Source organism: Pteropus medius, unplaced genomic scaffold (assembly GCF_902729225.1).
Source record: "Pteropus medius unplaced genomic scaffold, Ma_sr-lr_union100, whole genome shotgun sequence".
NCBI classification, from domain to species: Eukaryota; Metazoa; Chordata; class Mammalia; order Chiroptera; family Pteropodidae; genus Pteropus; species Pteropus medius.
In genome coordinates this window covers 3,150,357-3,160,391 of record NW_024348304.1, presented here as the reverse complement: position 1 = coordinate 3,160,391, position 10,035 = coordinate 3,150,357, and the positions used below count along the sequence as shown (strand labels likewise).

At 39.6% G+C, this 10,035-nt stretch overlaps 1 protein-coding gene and 1 long non-coding RNA gene across 2 annotated transcripts in view; one reads left to right on the top strand and one right to left on the bottom strand.

Annotated features, from left to right (window-relative positions):
• Positions 1-5,503: 5,503 nt before the first annotated feature.
• Positions 5,504-9,976, bottom strand: LOC120616236 (uncharacterized). Its single transcript, XR_005656540.1, has 3 exons — positions 9,758-9,976; positions 6,271-6,882; positions 5,504-5,846 (listed from the first exon to the last, which is right to left on the bottom strand). It is a non-coding gene; the product is annotated as an uncharacterized LOC120616236 (long non-coding RNA).
• ANKRD50 (ankyrin repeat domain 50) overlaps positions 9,561-10,035 on the top strand; it is a 32,022-nt gene continuing 31,547 nt past the window's right edge. Inside the window, exon 1 of the mRNA XM_039879567.1 lies at positions 9,561-9,658. The gene's annotated coding sequence lies outside the window, so the exon portion shown is untranslated. The remainder of the gene's footprint in view (positions 9,659-10,035) is intronic.

Here is a 10,035-nt window from a genome sequence, read left to right as displayed (position 1 = left end):
CAGCATACTCTTACCATGCAATCCAGCAGTTACGCTCCCTGGTATTTTATCAAAGTAGTTGAAAACTTATGGCCACACAAACCCTGCACATAGATGTTTATTGCAGCTTTATTCACAATTGTCAAAAATTGGAAGCAACTGAGATGTCCTTCAGTGGGTGAATGAATAAACTGTGGTCCATCCAAGCAATAGAATATTATTTAGCACTAAAAAGAAATGCACTATCAAGCCGTGAAAAGACCTGGAGAAAACTTAAAGGCATATTACTACATATAAGAAGCCAATCTGAAAAGGCTATATGATTCTTCAAAGGCAAAACTGTGGAGACAGTGAAAAGATTAGTGGTTGCCAAGGGGATGGGATGTGGGTGATGAATACGTAGATCAGAGAGAAGTTTTCGGGTAGTGAAAATACGCTGTGCTCCTATAATGATGGATACACGTCATTACAAATATGTTCAGACTCAGAGACCATACCAAGAATGAACCCTAAAGAAGCTATGGGTTTAGAATGATAATACTGTGTCTAGGTAGAGTCTATCAATTGTGACAAATGCACCACTCTGGTGGGGGATGTTGATAATGGAGAAATATGCATTTTGGGGAAGAGTCTATGTGAAATATCTCTGCCTTCCTCTTGAATTTGCTGTGGACCTAAAACTGCTCTAAAAATAGTATTTTGAAAATAAAATCATAAATCAAGTTGTTTTCCTGAGGCAGGAGAATCATTGCACGGAAGGGGGCATGTTAGAACTTTCCAAGTGATGGAAATGTTTGTCCCATATTTTAATTGTGGTGCTGGTGACATGGGTGTATGCCTTTGTCAGTGCGGCACAATTAAGATTTATGCATTTTTCTTCACTGAAGTTAATTTCTTAAAGTAGAAATATGTAATTGCAAATCAAGAAAAAATGTAATAGCATCTATGAGATAAAAGAGGTAGATGCTCTTTGAATGAACAGTATAAAATAGACAGAAAACTTTAAAGTATAGAGACTGGTTAAGGAAAAAAAAAAAGACATTTTCTCCTGGTACAAACCATGTTGTCAACACAACAGCTCTCAATAATAAATAGGGACGGAGGCTTAATAGGGAACTGTGCAGCGAGGCACCCTGAAACTTAAGGTTCATAAGCTTCATGTTGAATTCGACTTACATTTCTCAGGAGTTGAAATAAAAATTCCATAAAGTTATATCCTGTGAAATCTAATTTAATTGAATCTGCCTATTCAGGTTTTTATTTCAAATGCATTTATGGCCTCATTTGTTATACAATGAGAATAATTTCAAATAACGATTTTAAGTTTAATTTTATTTGCAAACAAAATCGGAGTTAAAGGGAAGAAGAAAGGACAAGTTTGCGCAATCAGATTTGCAGTGTCGTAGCCCAGGATTTAAAAGGAGGAATCAAGGAGAAGCGGTTTGTGATTTCTTTTTTCCTTTTCCAAGCACATTGCTGTCATTGATTGAACACCATTAGCAATCCTCTTTAAAGCATTTTCTTGATGCAATGCACAAAAGACGTCGAGTTTCTCTTTTTGAATCCGGAGAATGAAAGGTCTTTAACACGACGTACCCAAAATATATTCGACGAAGCTCTAAAGCGTGGTCAGATAAATGTACGCACTGTTTCCACGACAGGACTGTCCCCGCGTGAAGACACGCCTCTAGCAGCCTGGAAAGTGCGTGCGGCGGGGTGGGAGAGGGAAAATGAGAACGCACAAACCACCCGCTTCCGCCTCCCTGGCCTTTTCTCTACTATGTGTTCAAGTCAACTAAAGAGGAGTCCCCGTGGCATACCTCTTATAAACAAGTAAAATAGCTCTCGGAAACCAGGAACTGAGCATCGATAAGTTTAAGGTGTGAACTGACCTTTAGCAACACAGACCTCGGAAAGAAAATGATAAATGATATTGAATAATCTCAATACCACTTGCAACAACTACAACAAAAAAAAATCAACTGGACGTCTGCATCGACAGCATTCACTCCTAAACTTTAAAAATAAAACAATCTTCTCTCGGCAAAGCAGGCGGCAATCCACGTCGCGGTCCTCGATAGTCCCCGCCTACCGCGACCGTTTTCTCCAGCGTCTCGCCTGGTTCGCGCCAGCAGCCTTGACTGGAGAGTCCTTGTGTTGGACCGCTGACACTGATGTATTTGAACGGAGGTTGGCACGAGCGTCAAAATAAATGTTTCATTTTCCCTTGTTTCCAAAAAATCCAGTGCTCGCACATGGACACAGGTTGCTGGGGTAGAGATAGGTACGTGCAGTGTGGTACCCACCCGAGATCCTCTGCGGCCCTCGGTGCTTAGCAACTGGAGGCATCAGTTTAAATGGTAGACAACCGGATCTTTGAGAAATTGATTATGAAGCACATCAGTTACGAGACTAACTGAAAATCACGCCTGGCCTAGAACAGGGGGATAAGACTGGACCCTAGGTTGTTGTTTGGGCCAAGAGAAAGAAGACTCAGGAAGGACACATGGAAATTCTTCATTTCATGTCTTTATCTTTGAGTGGCTGCACTGTTCAGGATGACATCATTTTAAATGTGTTTCCGAATTTTAGTTGCGTGTATAGTGGACCACATTTAACATGCTTTTTTCTTTTAGGAAATAAAACCATGCTTATTGACTACACAGAAAAGAGAGTTCAAATGCAAGAATAAAAAAAATAATAATAATGTATTTTTATTTTTCTATTAAGAAAACAAAAACCTGAAACTTCCGAAGACGTCAAGAAGGGGTAACGTGGATGCAGCCATGACGTTTGTAAGAGTGGTTGTTACTGTAAGCAGACCGGGCCTTGCATTCATATTCTTATCCAGAGCCCTTCCTGTGAAATGCAGCTCTCGTTGTTCTACTTTCTAATCCACTAATTTACTTAAATGCATCTGCCAAGCTAAAGGGAACTGTAAAATTATAAATATACGTAATGCTGAAAACTCCCGTTGCTCGTCAAGCATATTTGGCCATTTCTCTCACACGGTTCCTTTATGAAAAGGAAACTACATCTGGGGGATTCATCTTCTAAAATCTTGTTGAGAAATATTCTTTTCTTCTTTTTTCACAAGAGAAACACATTTCTTAAGAAAATGAAATAACATATTCTTTGAGCATGTACTCTGTGCAAACCTGTCACAACAGAGGGTGGCATCATACAAAATGGGTCACTGGGACAGTTCCCACAGGCTGTCCTTGCTGTCTTCAGTCCGTTAGAATTACTAGATTTTATTTTTCTCCTCAGTTAACACAGCTCACTTACCCCAGAATCTCGTATTAGCCAAGGGGAATTTTTGGAAAAGAATGATAGTCCTCCTTTTAAAAATCTGTACTAGAGCGATTAACATAGCAATGTGCCCGAGAGGTCTCTGCCCTGAACAGGCCAGTCCTGACCCATCGTGTGCTGCCATCTCCTGCAGGATATATCCAGTCCAGCAAGATAAAAACTTTATGCAGTGGAGATTACAAAGTAGTGATCAGATCCAATATTAAATGTCACCTAAGAAAAGTAGAATGTAAAATGAACATAAATTTAGCTATTGTGGAGAAAAAAAGCTTTCAACTTTATGATGGCAAGATTTATGGAGCTTATTAATACTCTAAAACTACTTAAGAGTATTTCTGGTCTATAATGTGAGAGCCACAGATGGGATATTGCCCAATTCAACTGTCGTGGTGTAAAATATACTCAGCTTGATTGAGGTAGAATACTTCTTACTACTATGATGTATTTTTGGTTAAGTGAATAAAATTTGCATATCATCCCAGAGACAGACACGCCTTCATCCTTTCTCTTTAACAGATATAGATTTTAAGGGCACCAGGATGACAAAAATGATGATAATTATTATCAAAAAAAGCCAATTCAATGATCCTCATCACTGAAAATCAACGTAAATGTGTTTTAACGTGTCACAATAAGAAACGGCAAAATCTTGTTTTATTTAATTTCACCGAACAATAAATTCAGGCATAATTTAGCATTCTATGTTGCTGTTGGTTACTAATTTTACTTTTCATTACTAAAAGAAATAAAAATTCTGTCTATATTATGTCATAATTTTTATTCATGGCTATTCTTTTCCAATGAACAAAGGTAATGCTTAATGCCCTTTTTCACACCCTAAGAGATGATTTGAGAATGGAATATATGACTTAAAGTTTAAGAAATACAGTGGTTTCATTGCCTATAATTCATATTAATTTATTCCTCAATTCTTTTTCCCAAGAATTTATCAGGTGACTATTGAATGACTGTATGAAATACATTTTACTACATTTTAAAGGTGCATGGTAAAAAATCTGTATCCCCAATGAGTATAATAGCAAAGTAGACAAACACGACGTGACTGCTTTAATGGAATAGGCATAATACATATAATGTGGACAAAGAAGAAGGAATAGCTAAGACTTCTGGAGGAATCGGAAAAGGTTTCACAAAGAAGCTTAAGGCTGAAGTTTATGTAAGAGTTTTCCTGGTGAACTGAAGATGTGAGAAGTATTCTACAGAGAATGCTTCCAAAGGTATTGATGCATTGAGAGCTCAAGTAATTCAGTGTGCCCAGAGAGTACATAGGGGAAAGGCCAAGAGCTAATTTGGATTGCTGGTTAGGCGCCCTATCATGGAGCTATACAAGGACGCTTAGCTCTTACCTACATTAGGGGCAGCTGGTGGGGGGGGGAAAAATTAACAAAGAACCATGATATCAGATTCTTGTATTCAACAGACCAATTTGGGGCAGAAGACGGAATGCATAGGTTGAGACTGGAAGTAGGAAGACGAGAGAGGTGAGATTCTGAACTAAATGGTAATAGTGAGAAGGAGAAGTAAGGGGAGAGAAACTAGAGTTCAGGATGAAGAAAGAGTAGAGGAAAGGAAGATGAGTGGAGTGATCCCGAGGTTCCCGTCTTGGGCAACCAAGTGTTTAATGTAGCCAAACAGTAAGAGCAAACCCAGGATGAGGAACAGATTGGTGTAGGACGGGAAGATATGTTCATTTGAATTAGAATGAAAATATCATGCTCTGGGTGTATGAAATGAGGTTGCTTTTTATAAAAGTAGCTCCGCAGTCCTCTGCATTCGTCATGGCGCATTTACTCATCCAGCATTCTGCCTGAGGACTAACACTGCCCAGCAAGGTGATGGATGGGGGTGAGAGGCACGAGGTGCGTGGTCCCTGCCCTGCAGGAGCTTAAAGCTGAGTGGGAGAGTGGCCGTAAATTACACACATAACTAGCTTGTATCATACGAGATGTCTGAAACGATGACAGGTAATTTTTTTTGTAAAAGGTAGATCCTATTTGCAGCCAAGTAGTGGTATCAGCCCCTGCTTCCTGCCTGAAGCCACGAGTCTCTTTTTATTTCATATGCTTTCTGTCCCTTCCAGTCCCAGCTGGCAGTGCTCCTGCTGATAAACTATTACCAAGCACCTTGTGGATTTCAGAGGGGATTCACTCCATTAGACAAAAGGCTCAGACACAGATTTTTTTTTTTTTTTTTTTTTAATAATTCTTTCTAGTTTTGGCTTCAGCTGAGGTGGCCAAGGGACACTGTCACTGAGCTGCTTTGAGGGTGCCTGCTTTGACTGGGATCTGTGAAGCACACCTTTAATCTCTCGTGATAGAAAGCCTCGGACTTTCTGATTCCTCCAGAGTTGCAGGCAGAGGTTGTGCAGCCGCCCCACAGCTTTGACTCTGTGCCACACTTTCTGGAGCAAGCTTCTAATTTTAGCATCGTTTGCCATCGCAGTAGGGTGAGAATTTCCCAAATCATCAAGTCCTGGTTCCCTTTTTGTGTAACAGTTCTTTCTTCAATTTCTTTCTTTCTTCTCACATTTTACTCTAAGCAGAAAAAAAAAAAGAAATCAGGCCTCATCTTCAACACTTGGCTTTGAAATCTCCTCAGCTCAATATCCAAGTCCACCATGTACAAGTTCCGTTACTACCTAACTGCAAGAAACAACTTTCCTAAACATGGATCTCTATTCCCCTGGTTTCCGGTAGCACATTCCTCACTTCCTTCTGAGCCCTCACAAGCAGCCTTCTTAGTATCCATATTTCTGCTAACGGTCCTTTCAAAGTGAGCAAGGCTATTTCTATCGTGCTCCTCAAAATTCTGACAGCCTCAGTTCATTACCTGATCCCAAAACCCACTTCACATTTTTGGGTATTTGTTATGATACTACCCTTGATACCAAAATCTGTATTAGTTTTCTATAGCTAAAAAGTTAATGACCACATAAAGGAAATTTCAAACAACACTCACTGGTTATCTCAGTTTCGGTACATATAGGCAGCCCAGGCAGTCTCAAGCGGGTTCAAGGTATTCATGGCTGAAATCGAGGTGTCTGCTGGCTGTGTTTTCCTCCTGAACTCAAAGTCCTCTTCCAGGCTCATTGTTGTCCTTGACAGGACTGAGTCCTTTGCAGCCACGGAACTAAGACCCCCATTTCTTGGTTGGCAGTTGGCCCGGGTCACTCTCAGCTCCTCGTCGCCATGTTCCAGCCCTTACATGTGGCCTTCTCCATCCTCACAGTCAGCAGTGGCGCACCAAATCCTTCAAGCTGGGATTTTTCATTTCCGTTTAGTGTGCAATTTGTGGACTTTGATTCTGATACAAACTCCCTACGATGAACTTTTCAATAATGATTTCTGCCTTGGTCTGAGAGCGTACCTTGATTAAGATATTTTCCTCTCTCCAGCCTCTGGCTCTTGTTATCAAAAAGCGACGCCCTGTTCCTCTCAAATTGCAGGAACCCTGTGAGAGTTTCCTTTATGTGACCTATGCACATACCTGAATGCCTTGCTTTTATCTTATCAATTACAGATTGCAGGGTGAAATGCCAGGCTCTTACTCATGTGACATTTCTAAATTCCTCTGGAAGCAAATAATAAATGAATATAAATGAATACAAGTAATAAAATAAAAGTCTTTTTTCATTTTAATTGAAATTTAGCCAAATTAAACTATCATGATAATGCTTGTTCACATTTCAAAGACTATATTAAATACATTTTGAGGTGTTACAGATGTCAGTTTCTAACTAGTGCGAAATCATTTTTGAAAAATAGTCGTGTTGATGTACATTTCAACGCACCCTAGTTAATTCACTAGTTGATTTCTTAATAGTTAAGTAACACTAAGCAAAAACTAACACTAAGAAAAACTCTACTTCACCTTCCTGTCTGAGGGAAGTTCCTTCAACCACCAAAGACTAATGAAGATAAAATTTTGTTTTTAACCTCCTTAAATTAAAAGAATTTAATCAGAAATAGAATGACAGGTTGATTAAAATCAGAATGTTTTTATAGAACTAAAAAAGAAAATATTGTCTTATTAGGTATTAATTTGTAAAGTAATATTTCATTCAAGTTTTCTGAGTCAACTTTTCAAAGTCCAGTTATGTTGAGCAAAAACGAAATTTTTGATAAACATGGAACCTAATACTGAAAAATCAGCGAAGATGAATATATTCTTCATATATATATTTTTTAACTGTATTTCTGTTTATTCATGTTAAGTGACACACTGAATTTAAGGGACCTTTTTAAGTCAGGGTGTCTTGATCTAGAGTCCTGTGACATAGAAGGGCATTATTCTTTTACAATAACACAGACTTTGTATGTGCTTGAATTTGTGTGTGTGTGTGTGTGTGTGTGAAGCGTTTAAATAATTTGTCAAATTCTCAAAGGTTTTCATTTGTGGAATGTTAGAAACATGATCATAATATTCTGCACCTCATCCATTGAAAGGTGGAGTCTATTCTGGCCCTTGAATCTAGCCTGTCCTTGTGAATTGCTTTAATTCATTAAACATGGCCGAAGTGACACTGAGTGAGTTCCAGAGTAAGGCCTCGAGATTCTGCCTTAGCTCTCAAGGAGCTCTAAGACCACCTTGTGAAGAAGCCATGGGGAGAACATCTCACTCTCTGCAGCCAAATTAGCTAGTGGCCCACCCATGGAAGTAAAGTCAGCTGAATGCAACTGCCTGAGAGAGCACAAGGGACACCAGAAGAACCATCCAGTCAATCTGCAGAATTTTGAGAAATAATAAGCGGGATTGTCTTAAGCCACCAAGCTCTAAGTTCTGGTATATGATGTAGCAACAGACAACTGGTACACTAAAAATCTAACACCCCACAAAAGCTGATTTAGAGGTGAAAAGCAAGTTTACCTTCAAATACTTTTCCCTTTACTACAGAGCCTTTTTGACAAATATGCTAGAAGAGATGACTCTGGTCAGTATTTTAATGATATTTTTCTTCTACTAAGTCAAAAGGCGATAATACTGATTTTCGAAAAAAGTATCATTTTACATTATTTTTGTAATTTTAAAAAAATGTTTTTGAATTTTTAATAAATAAAAATTATGCATAGATTTTATCTTTGAAGAAGTCAAAATTTCCAGGATCATTTATCAATACAAGAAGAGCTCAGAGGCCTATGTCCATATTCTTCAGCTTAAGCAGCTATTTTTGCAGATAGTATTTGCTTTGTTCTGTTATCGTCTGACTTCTCCTTTTTCTTGATTTTTCTCCTTGGCTTACAGAAGTAATAAATCTAGTGCAGGAAATAGAGCCCAGCTCTGGGAAGTAAGTCTTGCTCTAAGACCGAGAAGCAAGAGTTACCTGCCTCAGTAGATGGCAAACCAGATGCGGCAATTGCACACTGACTGGGAACTGATCGCTTTCTTTAGCTACCTAGTGAGCTTATCTTGTTATTTTTCTTCATCCCAAATTCTTGCAATGTTGTCAGTGGAATTTCTTGACCTTCTTTATACAAATATACAGAATCTCTAATTTGAACTTTTGAAAGCTCTCGTGTGGGAGGAGTCTCCCTCTGAGAAATTGATTTTATGTTCAATGTGTCTTGACTTAAAAATAATAATATATTTATATCATCTATATCTCCTTTGTCTTATTTATTTCGTCTGAACAAATGCATATGAGTTTCGATGTGGTCTAACTTAAATAGAAAGTGATCTCACTTCAGTTGCCACCGATGATTTACAGATAAATGGTGTTGCTTTTCAATCCATGGTTTATTCAATTGCAGGTTTTTAAAAATCAATTTAATCATCCTAATTCAGAGAATTTATACTGCTTTTTTAAATTTGTATTTTGGAAAAGAACTTAAGAATTCACAGTAAATGAATTAAAGTGAAAGTTAGATATTAAAATCAACAAGCCTCAGAACGCCACGATAGGACAGGAATAAGAGAGAATGCAAAAGTAAGCTCAAGCACAATCTATTTGTTATCTGTTTTTCTGGTTAAGTGTGATAGCTATACTTTGAAATTCCTAAAACCAGGTGGGAGATTTTCTTATTATTTAGGAAATAAACACGTTCGAATTAATGGAGAACCCGTGGATTTAGCATCAACAGTAAAGACAGTACATTTACCTTCCCAGCAGAACTCTGAAATCTAAGTGTTCCAGGTCCACGTGAGTGCCAACGGCAGGCCCACTTAGTAAGTAGTAACTGCCTGTGGCCATGCCCCCTAGGGCAGTCCCTCTGAGCCCACATTCGGACCTCTACCATGGACTCTAGCCCCTGCAGGTCATCAAACTGTCCAGAAGGGCAGGGGCCAGAGACCCAATCACGACTGCTTTGAACCTCCATCTGGTGCAGTCCTTGTCCTTCTCATGAGGCAGGTGGGAACGTCACCCTATACCCCCGCTATCTTTATTTTTGCATTCTTCCCAGACCTTTCTTTGCTTCTTAGTCCAGGGCTAAGAAAGTAAAAGCATTACCGGAATTTAATGGATCGCAAAGGGACTCAGAAGAGTGAGGACGACGGGTCAGCAGTGGCCTTTAGGGGCAGAGGGGTTAAGGGAGAAGCAAGGGGCTACTCTCTCAACCAGGCTGCCCCTCCTTCGAGCGGATATGGCCCCCAAAGGCAGCGAGTCCCTCCGGCCTGGAGACAAAGGAAGGCTCAGGGCCGAGCGGTGACGGGGTGGGTGGGAGCAGCGACTCGCGTGAGCTCGGGGACGAGAGAACGCAGCCCCGCCCCTTCCCCTCCCCCACCCCA